Genomic DNA, 14,223 nt, shown 5'->3' with positions numbered 1-14,223 from the left:
GAAATCAAAAAGTTCTGTGGTTAAAAAAAATTTAAGGAGTAAATTAAAAAGCAAATGTCAAACATTGAAAGATGATTAACAAGCTGGGAAAATATTTGCAACTCCTATCAGATATGAGATTAGAATTTTTTAATAACTACAAACCTCATAAAAAATTAACAAGAAAAAAATCCAGAAATCTAATAGAAAAAGTATTCAAGGATATGAATACAGCTCACCCACCAAACAGAAGTTAAAATGGTCTATAAAGTATGAAAGGATACTCAACATCACTCATAGTAATAGAAATGTAAATCATAACTAATAGTAGATCCTATTTTTTCATCTTTCAAATTGGCAAAACTCCAAAGTTGAACAAGCAAATATTAGCAAATCTAAGAAAAAACGGATTCCTTCATAAACTGCTCATAGTAACACAAATGTACTAGGTTTATGTAGAAAATTTTGGCAATATTTATCAAAATTAAATATCTGGAAATATAAAAACAGCAATTTTATATTAGGTTGTTATATATATTACCAATATTCCATCACTTTTATCCAAAACTGATAATATTTCAACCTTATAAGAGCAAAAGACTGTAAACAATGTAAATGTTTATGTATAGGGCATTCATTATAATATATCCTTTCAATAGAATACTTTACAGTTGTAATTAAGAATCAGAAAGCTGTTTAGTGTATAGTTTTTTTCCACAAAAAGCAAAGAAAACATGGCACAATTTTAAACATTTGAGTGCAGAGAAGGTATAATTCATTTTATGTTGGTATGAGATATAAATGAAGAAAGAAGAAAGAGTAATTCCTCCAATTGCAAAATAGGAAGATATTTCTAAAATTTCATGTAACAAAAAATAGGCTTTAGTCTCTTATTTTAAGTTACAAAAGTAACTAAGAGAAAGACTAAAAATTGTATAAATCTGTAACAGTGATGAGGGGTAAAGAAAGCATTAGTACAATTGATCTACATCTGAACTTTTCATTTTAGAGGTGCTTAGATCTTATCTAGTGTTTCTCAGTCTTAAAAAAGAGAAGAATAAGAATGACTTCTTCAATCATGGGAATAAGCACCAAAAGAATGTGCCCCTGAGCAAGGAGTGCTGAGGAAAACAGTACTTCCATGTTACTTGATTTACAGGCTATTTTGATAAAAAATATTTTTAACAAAAGTTAATGAGTACAGGCAAAAGATTAAAAGATTATAAGATTCAGAAGGCAGAAGCTATATGTGATTTCGTTTACCACAGTTTCTATCATCCAATGTCTGTTATGTTGTACGTGTCAGTAAATAAGACATAAAGAGTTCTTAGAAGTCACTAAGGAGGGGTCTCAACTAGAAAAGTTGGTAAAGCACATAAATAGTTCAGAAAATAATTATGGGTGGCCAGTAAACATATTTAGTTCAACCTCACTGGTAATGCAGGTTAAACCTGCAGTGAGCTATCCCTTTCCCCAAATGAAATTGGAAATATTTTACAATAGCACATGTACATATAGAAGCTGTGGTGAGGCATAACTCATACACAAGCAATTTAAGTGTAAACTGGTTAACAAAAACAACAACAAAAAAAAAAAGAAAAAAAGAGAAAGCTTTCTGATAAACAATCAGAATTAGCAGGAATCTTTACATCTTAATGCTTTGATGTAATGCCCTTATTTATGGAAATCAATCCTAATGAAATAATCTGACATACAACAAAAGATTAATATATAGGGAGTGTTTCACAGCCTTATTTAACACAATGAAAACTGGCATCAATCTAAGTAGTTAACAATAATATTTAGATAAATTATGTATATCCAAATGAGAGCATATTATTTCATTTTCAAAACTTTTGTTCCAAAATATACCCAATTAAATTGAGATGTTTATGATATGACAAATGAAAAAAACTGAAATACAAAACAATATATATATGCCAACTTTGTGTGTATCAGCGTACAGGTATTACAAGATGGGAGAAAAAAATGTTGTAATAATGTATAATGTATTTCAAGATGTTAATAATGGTTATTTCTGGGTCATTGGATTACAAATTCTTTTCCTTTTTTTTCCTAAATTGTCCAACTTTTCTACAAGGAAACTCTATTTCTAGAATTAATAACAAGTTTTATTTCCTTAAAAGTTAAGTTCTTCTAGTAATGGCAGAGCAGCTTGTAATGGACTAACACAACATACTACAGATAAAATTACAAACTCTGAACAAAACAGAGAAAATAAGTAGTCAGAGCAGAAAGAACCTGGAAGAGAGTCAACTCTAACTCTGTAGGTTAGAATTTATGCAACTTTTCACCTGGGAAGGGTCCACCTCCACACAAGGTGGAATGTCTGGACCTTCAGCAGAAATCTGTCTTTCAGGCATGGATTCAGGAATGTCAGAGTATCCAGAAGTATCTCCTGGGAAAAAACCCCAGGAGAAAACAGCACAGTGTGGGGAAGTTCAAAAATCCGCATTTAAAATCTGTCCAAACTCTTAACTGATCCCTGATCTAGAAATACTTAAGCCTTCCAGGTGTTCAGCAGAAAGTAAAAGTTTGAATGCAACTCTTTTTAAGCTTAAAAAAGTCTTAAAGACAGATTTTAGCTACTACCAACTGTAAGGGAGATGGTATCGAGAGTTTGAGTTGAGCCAGATTACTCGTGATAGAAAAATTATAAACATTCTTTAGAGAAAGACAGCAGAACTTTGTCTCCAGAATGTTTTATAAACAATATTTTATTTATAAACAAAATTCTTAAACAAGCGAAACAGAAAAAAATATGATCCACAGTCAGATGTCAATCATCAGGAACCAACTGAAAAATACAAATACATCAAGATATAGATCAGCTATTTTATTATAATTATGTTCAGAAACAAAATAAAATATAGAATGAAAAGATGGGGAATTTCAACAGAAAAATAAAAACTATAAAAATGGAGATTTTAGACATCAATGGTACGATATATGAAAATTTAAACTTCAGTGGATGGGATTAGAAGAGGATTGGAGATGGAAGACACAGATCAGTAAAAACTATCTAATCTGAAGAACAAAGAAAAAGAATGGAGCCTCATTGACATGTGGGACAATAGAGCAGCCTAACAAAGAACAGTCGAAGTCACAGAAGGAGAAGAGAGAGAATGAGGTAGAAAAAATATTTGAGGAAATAAGGCTGGAAGATGTTTCAAATATATAATAAGAGTGGAAAATGCTTCAAATATATTGAAAACTAAAACTTAAATTTGAAGATCAATGAAGAAAAACATACTCAAGCATATCACAGTCAAACTGCAAGCAGCCAGAAAAAACAAAGACACACTACATACAGAGGAATGACATGAATGGCAGCTGACCTACCTTCAGAAAAAGAGGAATCCAGAAGACAATGAATATCCTTACAGTGCTAAAAGAAATACATAAATTGCCACCTAAAATTCTATGTCCAGCAAAGATCTTCTTCAAAAATGAGAGTGAAATCATGACATTCCAGAAATATAAAAGCAAAAAGAATTTCTTACTTGCAAAGATGCAAAGAGAAAAATAAATTATTCAGGCTAAAGAGGAGTACCACTAGATGAAAAGAATAAAAACTATGCAGTAAATATAAAACATTATATTTTTCTCACCTTAATTTAAATATATATTATATATTCACCCACATAGTTACAACACTCTATGTGGATAAATATAACCATAGCATTACACATTTCTTAAAGCTTACAGCTTACATGAAGAAGTACAATCTTAACTCTAGGTATACTGTGATAAATTTAGGATATATATTATAATCCCTAGAGCAAACAACTACAAAATAATGTCAAATTTTATAATCAAAAAGTGTAGTAGAATAATTGAAATGGACCACTAAAAATACATTCAAATAACAACTACTCCCTAATAAAAAACCATACAGAAAAAGAGAAGACAAAAAAAAAAAAAAAGAAAACATGGTAAACATCAATCCAACAATAGCAATAACATTAAATACTAATTCCATTAAAAAATAGGTTAAAACCTACAGATTGCCAGGCTGGATTTAAAGCATGGCTTCACTATAAAGATAGAAGAAGATGTACTACAAAAATAGTAAGCCTAAGAAAGCTGGAACAGCTGTATTAATATAAAACAAGAAAGATTCAATTATTTTTTAAAAAAGGACACAGACATTTCAAAATAATAAAAGGATAAATTAAAAACAGACATAGCAATCCTAAATATTTATGCACCAAATAACAGATCCTATAATATAAGAATCAAAACATTGTTTAAAGTTAGGAGAAATAGATACATCCACAATTAAAGACTAACTTCTCACTCAATAACTGATCAAAATAAATGGTTAAAAAATAAATAAGGCTCCTGGTTTCTAACAAGCGATGTAAAAACCTAGAGAGACCCTCTTCACACTAAATTCCTTCATTACCACACTTACACCAGGAAATAAGACATACCTACTGAAAGTTTATAACTTCTCTTGAACCCATCAAAGAGCTGAGTCACCAAGCAAGCTACTAACCCCAAATCTCAGGATGTGGAGGAGTCTGCTGGGAAAGAAGTACATTAACATTGACCCGGAGCAATGCTACCAAACATCAATGAAGGAATTCAGCTGTGACAGCTGATGAATTGGTAAAGACAGACATAGTACAGATATTGTGAAGCACCTGAAGGCTAGAGGTATAAGGAAGGTTATAGCCTCCTTTAGACTTTTATCTTATAGCAGGCAATTTTATAGATTCCAATATGAGTATTGAAAAGAAAATGAACTTGAATAGCCAAAACAATTTTGAAAAAAGCAAACAAAGTCTGAGCATTAATACTACCTAATTTCAAGAATTTCCATAAAGCTACATTAATTGAAACAGCATGGTATCAGTTAAAGGACAGATGCATAGATCAACAGAACAGTCTGGAAGCAGACACACAGAAATAAAGCCAACTAATTGTTGGCAAAGAGTTCCTTCGAATATGCATAGTATATAAGGCTATAAATTATCCAACACTATCTCACCAATATAACAAGTATGGAGATTATTTTAATCTTCTGCTAATGCCTCTGGTAATTATAAATTATTGACAAGCTAATTCAGATGGCAATTTATACGAATACAATCTGAAAATCAAATTTTAAACATGTTATATATATATATCCATTATATATAGACACACACACAGATACACACATATACGTATTTTGTTTACTTTTATCTCCAGTAGAATAACAAATTATATTATTCTTCAAAGGAGGTACGCTGTCTACTATTTGCAATATAATTGTAGTACATATTAAAATGCAAAGGAATTAGTAAAGAAGTAGAAGAGATGAATCACATTATTGGGACAACACAAAAGATTTGAATTGTCAAATCAGATTCACATGAATCAGAGATCTTATCTGATATGAAGCTTTACAAAAAATGTCAAGAATACAAATGGTTTCTAGGCATAGGTAAAGCAGGAAAAGGTACATAAAAGTCAATACATCACGCAAATCCTTTATCATACATTGGATATGCTTCAGCACAGAATAACATTAGAAGTCTGTAATACATTACTTATTCAGAAAAGAGCTAACACAACACTGAAATGAACCCAGTTTCTACCAAAATAGTTACATAGCTAATGCAACATTTTTTCAGGCAGCCATGACCTATAAATACAGAGTCTAGGCTACTTTATCATAAAAAATACTAGACCAGAAATATTCTGTTAAAGGCTCTTCATAGACAGATACTATCTCACTTTAAATATCATTAATCTGCTAGCCAGAGGATCTATCATTAACACCAAGACACCTGACATTGTTTTTCAAGGATGGATCCTTCAGTAATAAGAATGAATGAATGCATGATCTACTGCTTAACCATTTTCCTCCTATAAACCATGAAGACATTATACCAACATATTCTACCGCTTGATCGAGCAATGCCATTACTGGGTATCTACCCAGAGGAAAAGAATTTATTATACGAAAAAGATACTTGCACATGCATGTTTATAGCAGCACAATTTGCAAGTGCAAAAATATGGAACCAGCCCAAATGGCCATCAATCAACGAGTGGATAAAGTAAATGTGGTGTATATATATATACACACACACACATACACATATATATACATATATACATATATTTCAAATGTTTAAGATTATATTATACATACACATATGCATATGTATATACATATATATGTGTATATATGTATATATATGTGTATGTGTATACATGCACATATATTTTTTAATCAGATGTTTGAAATTATATAAATTATATTCACATGTGTGGGCTTGAGCATCTGTATGTGACTTTAAAAATAAATCTTTCTTTTTTTTTTTTTTTTTTTTTGAGACGGAGTCTCGCCGTGTTGCCCAGGCTGGAGTGCAGTGGCCGGATCTCAGCTCACTGCAAGCTCTGCCTCCCGGGTTTTTACGCCATTCTCCTGCCTCAGCCTCCCGAGTAGCCGGGACTACAGGCGCCCGCCACCTCGCCCGGCTAGTTTTTTGTATTTTTTTAGTAGAGACGGGGTTTCACCGTGTTAGCCAGGATGGTCTCGATCTCCTGACCTCGTGATCCGCCCGTCTCGGCCTCCCAAAGTGCTGGGATTACAGGCTTGAGCCACCGCCTCCAGCTAAAAATAAATCTTTCTAAGGACAGATTTTTCATCCTAAAAATGTGAGCCTTAATGTTAAAATTATATGTATTTATATACATATATGTATGTGTACACATATATGTATGTGTATATATGTGTACATATATATATGCGTGTGTGTATATATATATAATGTAGTATGGCTTAGTAGTATTCCATACTATATATATGGTATATATGGCTGAGTAGTATTCCATGGTGTGTGTGTGTGTGTGTGTATATATATAAATGTGGTATGAATATAAATACATGGAATACTACTCAGCCATTAAAGGGAATGAAATAATGGTATTCACAGCAACCTAGATGAAATTGGAGATTATTCCAAGTGAAGTAACTCAGAAGTGGAAAACCAAACATCCATATGTTCTCACTCATATGTGGGAGTTAAGCTATGAGGATGCAAAGGCATAAGAATGATACACTGGACTTTGGGGACGCAGGGAAAAGGGTTAGGGGTGGCAAGGGATAAAAGACTACACATTGGGTACAGTGTACACCAGTCAGAAATCACCGCTAAAGAACTTACTCATGTAGCCAAACACTACCTGTTCCCCCAAAATCTACTGAAATAAAAAAAGTAAAAATTGGAGTAAATAGGTACAATGTCTCCAATTTACCCTCAAATGGTTCAGAAAAAGATATGAATGCATAAATATATGAGCTAAATGCATATCCAGCTAGTCCTCATTATTCAAGGATTCCATATTTGTGAATTTGCCTATTCACTAAAATGTATTTGTAGCTCAAAATCAACGTTCCCAGAGCTTCAGTGATCATTTGTGGACTGAGGCAGAGCAGTCAGAAATTTGAGTCAACTGCCCTGCTCGTTTTCAGCTGGGGTCCAACAAGAATATGCTCTGCCTTCTTGTTTCAGCTCTTATAATATAAGGAAGTGTCCTTTTGGGGGTCTGTTTAGTAACACATTATTCACATTTTTGTGATTTTTCTTGGTGATTTTGCTGTTTAAAATGACCTCCAATTGCAGTGCTATCCAGTGTTAGAAGTGCTGTCCAGTGTTAGAAGTGCAAGGAGGCTGTGATGTACCCTAAGGAGAAAATGCATCTGTTAAACAAGCTTCTTTCAGACATGAGGGATAGTGCTGTTGATCACAGTTCAGTTTTAATGAACCATCATTATATATTAAATTAGGAGTCTTACAAACACATAGAAAACAAGGTTCAGTCCTGATCAGTTGATAAAAACAAGGTTGTGATCAGAGACTCATGTAAACTAGTATTCACTTATTCAAAGTCCATGGCAACTTTATAGAACAAAACTACCATGAATAAATAATGAGAATCGATTGTGTGGTGTGCTTACACACATACATGACAAATGGAACAAAAATGAACAATTGCTGCTGGATCTGGGCAGAGGGTGTTTGAAAATTCCTTTTACTACTTTTAAAACTTTTCTGCACGTTAGAAATGTTATCAAGATAAAAATTCAACAAAATAGATCATAGATAAATTATTACAAAATACTTTTGCTAACAAGAGTCACAAATTGTTTTCTTATCCTCTGGAAATCTGATATATACGGGAATCTAGTTATTTGTCTGGTATTCCGAGAGAGAGAGAGAGAGAGAGAGAGAGAGAGAGAGAGAAAGACTAGCTTGTAAAACTCAGGCTCTACAAGAAATAGGCTGATCATGCAGTAAAGATAAAGTAACCAAAAGAGCAACAATAATTTTTTTTTGGAAGCTACTGGGGCTCAGGGAATATGCAGCCGGAACAGCAGACAGTAAGTAGCAGCATAGAACATATTTCTGTTGGAGATATTCTTACTAGAGACAGGAGTGAAAGATGTGAAGAGTGTTAGGTACCTGAAGATAGTCATTGGAAAAATGCGTAGGTCCTTGGGTGATGAAGACAACCAGCCTGGGATTCTCTTTACAGTACACATAAAGATAGCTTAGCCCTGTTAAAGAAAGCAGGTTTAGATTGGAGAAGTCCTATATTGTTGAAAGAGGTTTTCGCTCATTCCCCCTATTGTTCCTGGGTGGCACCCATTAAAGAGCTGAATGCATAAAGGCTGTGGACTTTACTATTAATTAGAATATATTCTTATATTATGGAGCCATTAGTTCCTGACATTAGATTCTACCAGTCATTTCTAATATTAATGAATCTGGGCTTGCAGACAGTTTTAGTTATAATTTTAACATTAAGACTCACATTTTCAAGATGAAAAATCTGTCCTAAGAAAGACTTATTTTTAAAGTCATGTACAGATGTGCAAGCCCACACACATGTGAATATAATTTATATAATTTCAAACATCTGACATTTCAAAAAGAATGTGAATAATGCTGTTGTTTTCAAATGTTTTCATTTTTTAAATATTTTAGTAAATATGGCTCAGATATTTTCACACATAGTGATTTTTTTCATCCAATTCTTGTAGAAAAAAATGATAAAAATAAAATAATAAAGTAAGTCATTTAACTTATCTATTTAAATGCAAAGATGATCATTTTCTTGAGACCATGGTGTTAACACTGCTGTTAAATAAAAGACATAGGACTTGGGATTTGATTGAATTCAACAACTGTTTATTAATATTTAATATGTGCTAAACAGTCCCTATCTTCAAGGAGCACACACAACATAGACAAAAATACACACAATCACACACACACTATTGTGATCAATGATATCATAGCTGTCAGAGGTTGCAGTGGAGATGGAGAAAAATAACTGACATTTATTGATTAACTGTAATATGCTTACCAGTGCATTAACTCATTTCAGCTTTACAAAAACCTCATGACGTTATATTTTACGTTTATGTTTTGAGGCTCATAGAAGTGAAATAACATGCCCATGGTTACACAGTCAGTGGCAGAGCTGAGATTCAAACACCTACGTCCAATACTTACTTATATGTTTGTTTTACTAAAAATTTGCCATAAAAGTACAAATGAAGGAGTTGATGATTCTACTTAAGTGACTTGAGGAAGGCTTTCAGAAGGAAGTGGCATGGGGGATTGCCTTTAAACAAAAACATTGTGACTTCAGCAGACAGTGAAAGAGGAGGACTGCATCCCAGTCCTAGCAGCAGTGTGTACACAGTCGCTGGGATGCATAGGAGCACTGAGGGTTCAGAGACTACTGAGCACTGAGCCCTGTGGTGGGTGGATGAAGATAGGTGTGGTGGGAGGGGAATGGGTAGCAAGAATAATAATAATAGTAAAGGGACATAAATCTGTAATGGTTAGTGTGGATGATATTGCTTCTACTGGGAATTTGGCCAAGCATCTTCTCAGTTTAAAGGAGCCACTAATACTTTAAAAAATGAGGCAGTTCATGATTTGCCAGTTCTCTGTCTTCCATGGATAGTTGAGCAGAAAAAGGATCAATGAGACAACAGCCCAGGCAAGTAATAATTAGGCTCTTGGCAAGACAATGGCTTTGGAGACACTGGATATGTATACTTGAGGTAGAATCAATGTGCCAGTGTGGATTCGGTGGACAATAGATAATTCCAAGTTGATTCTGAGGTTTCTGGTTTCAGTGATATCATTCATTAAAGTATGAAGCACAAAATGGAAAACAAGTTTGTGGAACAAGATGAAGCACTGAAATGACAGATTTACCTCCAATTATTATATCAAGACATTATCTTTACCGGATTTTAATGGTAAAAAGAGAAGATAATTGGACACAAGAGAAAGATAAGAAAATTGTGCTTTTGAAGGCTTTGATATGTGTACACTCTTGAAAATATTTGAAAACTCTATAATGAAATGCCTTATACGTAAAGGTGAAGACAACACAATTATTCATCCAAAATGGTTATAGTTTTTGTTTGTTCCTTTTTCTCGCTGCATGCTGGCAAAACTGTTAGCAATTAATTAATGTCTCTTGAAATCAGAGTCTCTATGAACTCCAAGAAAACACTGCAGGAAATATGTTGAGCCAATACATTAATGCGCCATGGGTTTGAATCATTTAATGATTCTTTTAAGATGCCTTAAGTTGTCCCACTTGGGGGTTTAAACTTTTGAAGATTCTCCCCAAACCATGCCTTCTGACCCTGAATAGACTGTTGATCTTTTAGGTTGGTTCTTGCCAGAGAGTGTGTGGCAGGGAACAGAGGCTCGCAATCAGAGTTGATAGAACAGAATCTCCTAGGCAGTGACCCTCTATACTTACAGGTGTTCTTGTGATAACCCCCCTTTGGAATAGCACTTAACCAAGGGAGAAAAAGTCTTAAAAAATGAATTTAATAAGGCAAAAATAATATAAAATTACCATTCTGAGTTAGTTTCATATTTTATTCAAAGTGCCATTCGTTAACTGAGAGAGGTACCAACAAGCGTTAGAGGGTTAGATGATTGCCCTGCCCCCAAAAGAACAAGCTTCTGAAGTCAGATTAGGGTTGGATCCTAAACATTTCTATTCTGTCTTCCTGACGTCTCAAGAAGCCTCTAGAGCTTTTTAAACAAATATTTTGTAATTGGCAAAGGAAAACTGTATGTATGTATCATGAACAACATGACATTTTGAAATGAGTATACATTGTGAAGTAGTTCCATTGAGCTCATTAACATATTTGCTCCTCACATATTTATTTTCTCATGAGAACGCTTAAAATCTACTCTCTCAGCAATTTTCAAAATACAACAGATTTTTATGAACCACAGTCACTATGTTGTACAATAGCTCTCTTGAATTTATCCCTCCTAAGTAAAATTTTGAATCCTTTGACCAACATCTTTCCAATTACCTGCACCCTTCACCCCTGGTAACCACCTTTCTACTCGCTACTTCTATGACATCAATTGTTTTGGATTCCACAAATAAGCGAGATCATGTGATATTTGTCCCTCTGCGCCTAGTTTATCTCACTTAACATGTCCTCCAGCTCCATCAGGTTGTCACAAATGACTGGGTTTCCTTCTTTCTTAAAGCTGAATTATACTTCATTGTATACACAATAGACGCCATATTTTCTTCATCCATTCATCTGTGGGTGGACACAGGTTGATTCCATACCTTGACTATTCGAGAAACCTCTGTAGCTATTTGAGGCAATAAATTCCGTGGCATTTCTACCCACAGTGTAAAGCAGTACTTTCTTGTCATTCTCTAAAATTCACATTTCTAGGACACAAGAGATACCTGATAGATTAAATATCCAGAAACTATCAAAACCTGCATTCACCTGAAACATGAACTTCATGAATTTTCAACCAACATCTATTCAGGTTTCACTCCTAATTACTGTGCTTTCAGGAGAGGCTCTGCCATTTACCAGTCCTGTGACCTGGGGTTGCTGCAATAGTTTCTCTGTGTCTCAGTTCTTTCTTCTTTAAGTACGTTTTAATAGTATCTATCTCAGAAGGAGATTACAAAAATTAAATTATGTAATAATCAGAAAGACTTTAGAATAGTGTCTATATAGTAAGTGTTCGATAATTCTTAAGTATTATTCTCATCATAGACATAGACAATGTCTAGATATTAACTTACTGAACAGTTAATGGTGCCCACGTCTGGTGCAAAAAAAAAAGTAGAAAAATTGGGAGAGGATCTGAAAAGAGTAAACTTGATATGCTATCTGGCCAATAATAATAATGCCATCCTATATTTAAATAGCATTTACCACTTATTGGGTACTGTTTAAACTTTTACATATATTAAATCATTTAGTTTTATAATTCTACAGAGTATACACTTCTATTTCTGTCACATTTTACAGATGAGGAAACTGAGGAAGAGGTAACTTAAATAACCTGTCCAATGTCACACAGCTAATAAGAGGCAGAGTGTGATTAACCCAGAAGGTCCAAAGATGCATTCTGTGCCCTTTACCGTTACATAGTTTTCTCTCTTGTGGTAGTTACTGAATAAATGTTAGCTGTTATTTTGTCAACTAGAAATGTTGCTGCTTCTGTTAATGACCCTCATCCTTCTAGAAAAATCCAAGGAGAAAAATAGTGAGAGCTTGAAGCAGAGTAAAGCCACATCCACACCCATTGCACCTTTCAATAGCATGGCAGGTGTTAGAGTGAAAGAGGCCTTGGAAGCAGTTCTTCTTCCTCAACAGCATCGCTGAAATCGGGAATCAACTTGGACAAGAAATCAAGCTAAGTTTAGCACTGACTTTGAGTGTGTATTCACAGGCTCAGTGGCAAGACGGTTTGTGACAATCCTTCTAATTTTAACTTTTGAATAAACTGCTCTGAACCCTCAACTAAAACTGTGGATAAAGATGTGGCCTGGGAGAAAATGCAAAGAAAATACAGACCTGGATGGGAGACATCAACGGAAAAAAAAAATGACACTTTTGTGAACCCAAAAAAAGATCTAAACTTTTTTTCAGGTAGTGCACAAAATGAAAAGTACTATTTAGGTTGGATAAGGAGGTGGTGTACTGCAGGGGTTGGCAAACTATGGTCCAATTGATGCTTATTTTTGTATGGCCTATGGAGCTAAGAATGATCTTTGCTTTTTTGAATGGTTGAAAATAAAACCAAAGAATAGTATAAGAATATATTAAATTACACAGGAAAATTATATAAAATTCAAATTTGAGTTTCCATAAATAACATTTATCAGAACACAGGCATGCCCATTTTTTAATATATTACCTATGTTTACTTTTTCACTACAACAGCAGAGTTGAGTGGTCCCAACAGAGGCCATATGGCTCACAGAGCCTAAGATGTCCTATCTGGCCATTTACAGAAAAAGTTCATTGACCCCTGGTATAGTAAGTACAATGGAAAAGAGCTTGGGTTCTGCAAACTTTTTTAAATTGGTGTGACTTAGAAAAAAAATGCTACATTTCTCTTGCCTTGGTTTTCATCTGTAAAATGAGAGAGCAGGCTTTGGTCACAGTGGTTTTCTAACTCCTCAGTGACTCGGAGGCTGACTGGGAGCAGACGAGGGGCAGAAGAAAGAAGTGAGCAGAGAAGATCTGTGCCCTTCTGACAATCTGCCTTCCTCAACCAGAACCAGGGCTGTTATATCTGACTCTAAAGAACATTTCGAAGAATAGACTGTAGTATCCAAAATAAAAACAGGATTTGAACACCACTGGAAGAGCCTCTATAAATCTGGGTAGGCCCAGGTCTACCCTCCAGCTTCTCTACCTTGCCCTCATTTCTATGCTGGGTGTAGTTCTCTGGGTTTTCACTGGTCAAGGCCTTTCCTAGATCAAAGAAGGCAGGTTCACTTTCTCTATCATAAAGTCTATTTTCATATATTTATGAGTGGAAATGTTTAAGCCTTTTTATTCAAAGCATTGGGTCCATACACTAATAGTAGAACTTCTTTTCTTTGAAAATAGTAGTAATAGCCCGTGTCTAAGTTACCCTGGGCTTTAAAATTTCTAAATGCATTAGCAAGAAACAGTGGATAATTTGTTGCATAGAAGAGGATAGGAGACTAAAAAATTGAATTAGCCTCTGCATGTCAATTCCTTCATGCAAGAAAGACAGGGTACTGACTGAGCTACCTCAATAGTGGAAGATTTCATCTACAAAGTTGGTTTGGGGAGAGGAATATATGCATGATCATGAATAACCATTTAAGCTGTTTTTTGTTTGTTTGTTTTTTAACATCACACTGACC

This window comes from Macaca mulatta, chromosome 18 (assembly GCF_049350105.2).
Source record: "Macaca mulatta isolate MMU2019108-1 chromosome 18, T2T-MMU8v2.0, whole genome shotgun sequence".
Lineage (NCBI taxonomy): Eukaryota > Metazoa > Chordata > Mammalia > Primates > Cercopithecidae > Macaca > Macaca mulatta.
This window is presented reverse-complemented; position numbering follows the sequence as displayed.